At 43.0% G+C, this 8,438-nt stretch overlaps 1 pseudogene across 1 annotated transcript; it reads right to left on the bottom strand.

Annotated features, from left to right (window-relative positions):
• Positions 1 to 1,778: 1,778 nt before the first annotated feature.
• Positions 1,779 to 4,478, bottom strand: LOC147346396 (heterogeneous nuclear ribonucleoprotein H2-like; annotated as a pseudogene). The gene has a single exon (XR_015154153.1). The product of XR_015154153.1 is annotated as a heterogeneous nuclear ribonucleoprotein H2-like (transcript).
• Positions 4,479 to 8,438: the final 3,960 nt, after the last annotated feature.

Genomic DNA, 8,438 nt, shown 5'->3' with positions numbered 1-8,438 from the left:
AAAAATAAATATTGGACATTGATAAGCAATTATTAGAAAACACATATTTAGTTTTATTAGTTGAAAATTTTCTGTTGAGCTCTATGGGAACTCTGGGCAAATTTAATGACTTGTTTTGCTGCAGGCTTTAACTAGTGGTGAGATGTTACTGGATTCTGTACAATTCTCTGTTCGGGGAGTGGAATGTGATAACCGTGGGGCGCACTTTTTATTTTACTTGTCCGCAAAAAGGAATGTCTGCAGAAGAACAGATGTTCTGGAAAGCTGGAAGAGACGGGCAACCCGAGGGACTTGGCGAGGGAGACAATGGAGCGGGGAGATAAAGGCTGAACATCTTACAGGGAAAGCCAGCAACGTTTCATAAAGATGTGTCAAAGAATGTTTGAACTTACAACATAGAAATTGAAGGATTTAGAGTGAGAACATTCAAATCGTCCTTAAAAAGCTTGAGGAAATAGATTCGCGAGGTCAAAGCATCTGAGCCGCAGGCAGTGTTTCATACAGCAGGCTTCTACCGGAAGCCAACCTCATGCTCCTGAGGAGATCCATTCACCCGGGAAAAGTGTCAGGAGGAAGTGACAACATCCCATCTCCCCAGCGTCACACAGCAACATATTTTTCAAGCCAAGCAGGAAGAGTTTTCAGGGACAGAGGAGGCAAGCAGAAGTGAGCAAAAGAAGGGTCTTTTTCGAGAGAAAGTCCATGAAAACAAGATCTGAGGTGGCCTCTTTAGCCCAGTACAGCTTGAATGTGGAAGACTATGTGTGATTTTGGAGGAGGAAATGGCTACCCACCGCAGGATCTTGCCTAGAGAATTCCATGGCCAGAGGAGCCTGGCGGGCTACAGTTCATAGAGTCACAAAATGTCGGATACAACTGAATGAGTATCCATATGTGATTTATTAGAGTCCGAAAGTACTAATAAGATGGATTAAGCAAATAGAAAAGTACAGATAGAACAAGTGATGACTTCAATAAAATGGAACATAAGCGTATTGAGTTTGTGAGAATCTGATGCAGCCTACAGTTCTTGGGAAAATATAAATCTATAAGTTATAGATGAATTATTTTATAATTTATCCAGTGATAGGAAATAAAGGGAATCATTTAAATGAAAAAAACCCTTATAAACATGAGGAAATGTCTAACATTTGAATGCAATAGGATCCTAGTCATCCTGTATGAATCTCCACATGATAACATTTCTACAGTTATATACACTTAAAACTAAGATATTTTTAACCACAAATTTAATTAGGTTTCTCTGGAGACCCAGCCATGCTCTAGTCTGGCTGGAGATGCAGCGTGCCACTCAGGAGACTCTAGGAAACCTGTCAAAGTTAGACATAAGTATAAAAAAATGAGTGACCGTTTCTGTAGCTCATACTCCATCTATGTCAAGCCAAGGTAATAAACAACACAAAATCCTGTCAAGCATTTATTTCATGTCGGCGACACCCAGGCCACAGTTGACTAATTTTTTTCCCCTTTCAAAATTGGCCAAATCTTTATGTACCATGTAGAGAATATTTTTGTCTTCACTTGGAAACGCGCTCTAGTGGCTGGATTATGTATATAAAAAAAAGCCCACGAGAAAGCATGTTCCTTAATTAATAGAGTGAACGGTAACATTAATTAAGAACAGATAATGGGCTGCAGTTTGGACGGACTGTTGATGAGAAGAGGAAGCAGTTGGAAGCTGAACAGCACAGGACGCTGCCGTCTCCAGGACGGTGAGCCTCAGGCTGGGTGAGCACGAGGGGACCTCCGGGGAGCGCGGGGGCACCTGCTCCGGCGGGGCGGGCAGGCTGGTGCGCCCGCCGGCTGTCGCCTGGGAACCAGCGCTTCTCCCCAAGCCCCCGAGCTCGGCTCACCAGGATGCGCACCGAGAGACGCGGCCTGCGGCGGTTGTTCCTGCGCCCGTTGCTCTGGTCCCAGGCCTGGTCAGGAAGGGAGGCCTCTCTTAACGCACCAGCTGGTGGCTGCCGGTCGGGCTCCCGCGGGAAATGTGCCCAGTGTGCCGGTGCTGTGTGTGCGCATCGCGCACGGTAGGAAGTCCAGCAGCAGCGCCGGGGTGAACGGCTGTGAACCACGGGGGCCGGGCGCAGGGCGGGCCGGAGCCGGGCCGGAGCGTCTCCAGGCTCCTTCAGAGCTGGATCTGCCCGGCAGATTCTCCGGGCCGTCAGGTGCCTATTTCAATTGGACTTTGTCACTCACATGGTTCTTTCTGGAATTGTTCAAGCAAGTCCTGCTTATTTTGTTTCTGTTTTAAGAGAGAAATAGAAGGAAAGAAAAAAAGAGAAACTGGAAGAAACATAAGTCTTTTCAACAACCTGAAGTTTGATTTTGAAATGCAAGGACGGTAGCAATAGCGACAGAGCTCCGTGGAAATCAAAATTTTAATATAATTCCTCCAAAAGAGTTAGTCACTCAAAATCCTTTAGTGTGTCTTTTCAGAGTATGGGATTTGGGACATTCAGACAAAAGTCACTGATTTTTTTTTTTTTCCTAAAAGAAGATTTATTTGACAAGTTTCACTTAGTGCAATACACCTAAAAGAAAAATCACAATACAGTGAAACATTTAAATCAAGGCCTCAGAATTCCATACAAACACCAAAACCAGAATGCTAAAGTATTGGTATTGCATGTCAAATTTCCCCCAATAACTTAAAAAAAAGCTTAAGCTTATGTGCCATAGAGGTTATTAAATGAAACTAGAATTAACAAACATGCCAAATGTTTCACTTTTAATAGACACAACTCCTATGTTGAGTTCTATGGAAAAGCATGTCTTTCAACATGCATCCAGACAGGCTTCGATGTAATATAAGGTAAGAGCAACATGTAACATAATTCAACAGCTTTAACCCAAATACACTTACTGCTCAAGTACATCCTACAACAGAACTAACTTGAGAAAAGCTGAAAATTGTTTCACAGTAATAGCTTATTCAACCTGGTTGTTACATCCTAGATGAATGTGTGTTTAAAAATACTGAACCTGAAGTCTTTAAAACAATCCTGATTTCCACTTAGAGTAAGCATAAATCACAAGCTTGATTACAAAACAGCTAAAACTTAAGTTTTTCTTTTAAAGATGTTGACCAAGGTCAGTGATCAGGATCAGTTACCGTCCCCATCCACCACTCACACTGGATGTGCTGGGCATCCCTCCCATCCGTTCACTCCCCCAGACACTCGGCTTCCACTACTGCAGTAGGCGCCTATCCAATGTTTGATTGAAAATCACTGGATTTCCTGTAAAACTTGGTCATATCCACTCATGCTGCTCTGGCCACCACAGCCGCCTCCATAACCACCGCTCAGCTGCTGGCTGGCCGGGCCGCCATAACTAGACTGGTTTGCGTAAGCATCACCGCTTGCTCCTGCTGCAGAATTAAGAGTTCTGTACATGTGGTTGCATATTTGCTTTGTCTTTTGACGTAGCTGCCACAGCATCTTCATGGGTTGCAAACTCGACATCTGCTTCACCAGTTACTCTGCCATCAGGACCAGTTTCAGTATGTACTCTCACAGGGTTGAGTGGTGAAAAAGACTTCTAAGTGCCATTCTCGGGAGCTCTGTGAGGTGGTCCCCACATGTGTGCAGAGTGTCCTGTCGTGTCCTGTTCCACAGTGCCCCATCCCCGTGTCTATGATCTGGCGTTCCTGAAAAACAGGAATTGAGGTCTCTTCCAAATCTACCTGACCCAAATCCGTAGCCATCATTATAGCCATTATAATGATCATAGCCTCCATAACCTCCACCGTAAGCACCAAGCCTCGTCCTTCCAAAGCCAGCTCCTCTTCCATGCTGTGATGCCCTCCGCCAGCCCCAGGTCTGTCACAGGGACCTGGCCGCACCACGGCCGTAGGTTTTCGTGGTGGGTCACGGTGACTTCTAACTTCAGCTCGACTGCTCTTAAAGATTCTCATGTACCTGCGCTCTATTCTTTCCTTGTGTTTCTTTAGAGCCATTTCGGCTATTTCCTGTGAAGCAAACCACACGAAGGCCTCCCCGGTACTCCTCCGCCGCATGTCCACCTGCAATGTTTTCCCATTTGGCACGATTTCCAACCCTGCGAAGAACTGAACCATTTCTTCCTTGCTGCATCCAAAGGGGAGCCCGCTAAGCCGTACAAAGCCATCACTGGCCGTGTCAGGACTATGTGGACCAGTATGCTCTAGCACCCAATCCATGTCAGCATTGTTTGACTTGAATACTTCAATATATCTGGGTCCCATAGTTTCTCTGTCTTTTTTCAGGGCCACTTTGACTTCATCCTCTGATTCGAGTTCAACAAAAGCCTTGCCACTCGGTCTGCCTTCTCTGGTGTAGATAAAACGAATACCTTGAGCCCCATTTTGAATTTTGCAGTCTGAAGAAAAACTGCTGCACTTCGTCTGCTGAGCAAGACCGAGGCAAGCTCCGGACTTTCGCCACGAACCCCTCCCCGCCTTCCGTGCCCAGCATCATCGTCTCTTAGCAGGTGCTGGCGTCGAATCAGACTGCCCACACAACTTCGGTGCAGCTAAGATGGAAATAAAAGTCCCCGATCTTTAAAGAATCAAAGATTACCATGATAGGGAGAGGAGAACCAGCAAATAATGAATACGATTAAAATATCAGTTGATGTTTTCTTACTACATATCCTTGAAATATTGCCAATCAGCGTGTCTCTCTTGCCGGTGAAACAGATGAATGTGATATTACAACACCCATCACTGCCCAGCAATGATCGCCCGACATTGTTGTGTTCTCTTTCAAAGTGCTGGGCAAGGATTTTTCATTAAATGCATCATTTACAGCTCACTGCAGTGTTCTGCAAAGTCAATACATATCCTTAACAGAAAGCAAAGAATGAAGCATGTGAAAGAGAGAGACAGAGCGTGGATCCAGCAATTGTCAGGAGCCCAGGGCATGCATTCCATCCTGATGCCAGGCTCCCTGTCAGTGCCTTGGACTGCAAGCAAAGAGGAAAGGCCTGTATCTGCATATTTATCCACCATTCTGGGTTCCCTTGACGGCAGGGTTCTGGGAGTAAAATGGATCTGGGAGTAAAACGGAAATAGTGGGCAATTGAAGGGATGGTAGTCAACCAGCTAGATATTCTCATCACATTACAGTCCCCAAAGTAACAGGAAATGTTTTGCCAAAATGGAATAAAATGACCATGAATGACTTTCCCTCTTCCTGTTGTTATTATTCAGCCTCTAAGTCATGTCCGACTCTTTGCGACCCCGTGGACTGCAGCACGCCAGGCCTGCCCGTCCCTCACTATCTCCTGGAGTTTGCCCAAGTTCATGTCCATTGAATTGGTGATGCCATCCAACCATTTTATCCTTTGCTGCCCTCTTCTCCTTTTGCCTTCAATCTTTCCCAGCATCAAGGTCTTTCCCAACAGCTTTCAAAACCTCCTGAGAGGGGGAAGCACAGTGAAGAGCCTTTATCGATTATAATTTGGGCATCAATCAATGGAAATTTTTAATGGTTTTAAGCTAACATTTTTTTTTGAAAGAAGTTGCCTTAAAATTATACCAGCTATACATCAGTAACTCAGATATTTCAGAAGCAATTTCTGAAGCCACACTATGTGCCCAGCACTGTGTGAGGGAAGCGGGAATGAAAACACATAAGTAACAAAAAGCAGTCACTTTCTCAAGAAACTTAAGGTTGAGTTGAGCTAGCAAGCTATCATAAAGTTAAAACCGTAGGAAGAAGGCACTTGTCAAGAATCTTGTACAACACAGGGGATATAGCAAATATTTATTAGTAACTGTAAATGGAATATAATCTAAAAAAATTGTAAATCATTATAATGTACAGCTGTATATTATGCATCAACTATACTTCAATAAGTGGAGAAGGAAATGGCAACCCACTTCAGTATTCTTACTGGGAGAACCCCATGAACAGAGGAGCCTGGCAGGCTACAGTCCTTGGAGTTGCAAAGAGTCAGACACGACTTAGCGACACAATAGCAACACTTCAATAAGGGGCCTCCATGGTGGCTTAGTGGTAAAAAACAAAACAAAACAAAAAAAACCCCTCATGGCAATTCAGGAAACACAGGTTTGATCCCTGGGTGGGGAAGAGCCGCTGGAGAAGGAAATGGTAACCAACTCCAGAATTCTTGCCTGGGAAATCTCATGGACAATGTGATTGTTGGACTGAACAACAACAACATACTTCAAAAAAGACTTCCTGACAAGCGTGTTAGGATAAATGTAGTACTGTTTACAGGGACATGGTTGTATCAGTAACACGGGAAATTAATCAAAAATATTTGTCTTCCTAGAAGCCAAAGCTCACTTGTGATTCCTATTATTATTGTTATCATTATTAAAGAATTTAAGTGATTTAAGTTTACTCTGTTGTTCGTATAGCAGGCTAAGTAAGTTGGCCATGTGTTCAAGGAGAAAAGAAATGAGTGTGATCCTCATGAGCAGTTTGTCCCTTGACCTTGAGTTGATTCTCACTTTCTGTCTGCTTGGTTTCTTTGTTTTGCTTCAGAATCTGCCTGGGAAGGAATTCTGAACATGTCTCTAAGGAAGAAATTATTTCCTGGGACACCATATTTTTAGGGGGATTTTCCTCCTTTTTCTCAGTGGTTGTTGGTGGTTTAGAAAACAGTGTGAAGGGACCCACGGAGTTAAAGAGAGGACACTTGGAGAGCATTATTTTAGAATGAACATCTTTTATCAGCACAGATGTACTTTTTCATCTGGGTTCTGGCCCCAGCAACCAAGGTGTCAGTGAATTCCTAGGAGAAACTGGATTTTACAGGTGCCTTCAAATGCTTTGCATTTGGCCCTGGTTTCCGAGAATTTACTGGAAAGTCGAGGGAGCTCTCTAGTGAGCCGCCTATCTGATCTGAAATAAAAAATAGAGTTAGGATTCACTGGGGGCAAGCTGGCGGCTGGCTGCTTTGTCTTTTTAGTTTGCTTCTTTGTTCTCTTTTGTGCTCAGGGTCCCAATTATGGTTAAAACAACCAGCTTTGAGCGGGCATGCATGCCAGCTTGGCATAGCCCAACACCATTTAAATCTCTGCACTTGCCGAAGTACATGCAAATGTTTTTTTGTGAAAGAATTTCCCATTTGGAGATAGATTTTTACAGCCCTTTTCCCCTTCTCTTTTCTCTCATTTTTGGTTGAAAATCTATTGTTTTGTCCACTACCTGCAGTCTTTGGTGGAAGACATGAGAGTGATTGAAGGTGGAGAGAAAGGCCAAAGAAGTAGAATTTGATTATTTTATGCAAGTCATGGAAAATATAGTAGGGGTGATGGCATTTGCAGAGCTACTTAGAATAATTGTCCTATGTCTTCTGAGATTCAGAAATGGCTTTTAGATTTTGTTTGTTTGTTGTTGGGCTTAAACCAGTCAATGCAGCATTTCATTTCTGTGTTTCTTAAATCTGAAATGCTCGAATCTGCAGAAACAGAATTGCTCTGCTGTCACTAAATTATGTATTTCTCATTTAGAAAACTTTCCAAGTTGACTATAAATAAATTAACTCTAGTTCTGAATAAATTAAGACTTTATTTTGTTGGTATTCTTAAGATGCCTATAAGGTTCCAAGGTTTTAGTGACTACTTCTCAGGTAAAAACTTTACATCTAAAACAACTTATTCACCTAAATTAATTTTATCTTTTTAATGAGGCAATTTAGTCAAACTTTACTTTTCCTGCATTATTAACATCTTTGCATATTTCACAGACATGCAAAATTTCAAATGTAAAAATGATACACAAATGATAAGAAGAACAAGAAGAACTGAGTTATATTATAAGTGCCAGAATTATATTAGAATCTAAATAAATACCTTTTGAATGAATTAATAAATGATAATGGCTGACATTCTTCAAATATTAAATATATGACTGGCATTGTGCTAAGGACTCTTTTAAGGACAGCTTTGTTGAAGTATAATTCATATATTTAAAACTCACCCATTTAACCTGTACAATTCGCAGTTTTTAGTTTCTTAACTCTGTGTAGCCATCGCCACAGTCAATCTCAGAACATTTTTATCACTGCAGAAGAAACGCTGGGCCCCTCCTCTCCCTCCAGCCCCGAGCAGCCACTAGCCTACTTGCTGTCGGCACAGATTTCTCTACTCTACACGTTCATCTGAATGGCATCAGAGTGTGTGGTCTCGGTACCTGGTGTCTGTCACTCAGCACGATGTTTTGAAGGCTGGCCCAAGTTGTAGCATGTGCCAGGACTTTACTTGTGCCGTGTATCTCACAGCTAATCACTGTGGAAAACTCCACAGGGGTTTCTGTTGTATTTCCACTGATCACATGAACAGAATGAGCCTCACGATAATCAGGTGACTAGCCCAAGGTCACACAGCACAGGAACGGGAACCAGCTCTCTCCAGCCATTCTTCTGTTGTCGAGAAGCTTCTTTTGTCTTGGGTGGTTTGGGAC

The sequence above is a fragment of the Bos grunniens genome, chromosome 24 (genome assembly GCF_055505025.1).
Source record: "Bos grunniens cultivar Pamir isolate PY7600 chromosome 24, Bosgru_T2T1.0, whole genome shotgun sequence".
NCBI classification, from domain to species: Eukaryota; Metazoa; Chordata; class Mammalia; order Artiodactyla; family Bovidae; genus Bos; species Bos grunniens.
The sequence above is the reverse complement of the archived record's forward strand: the minus strand, read 5'-3'. Positions and strand labels throughout refer to the sequence as shown.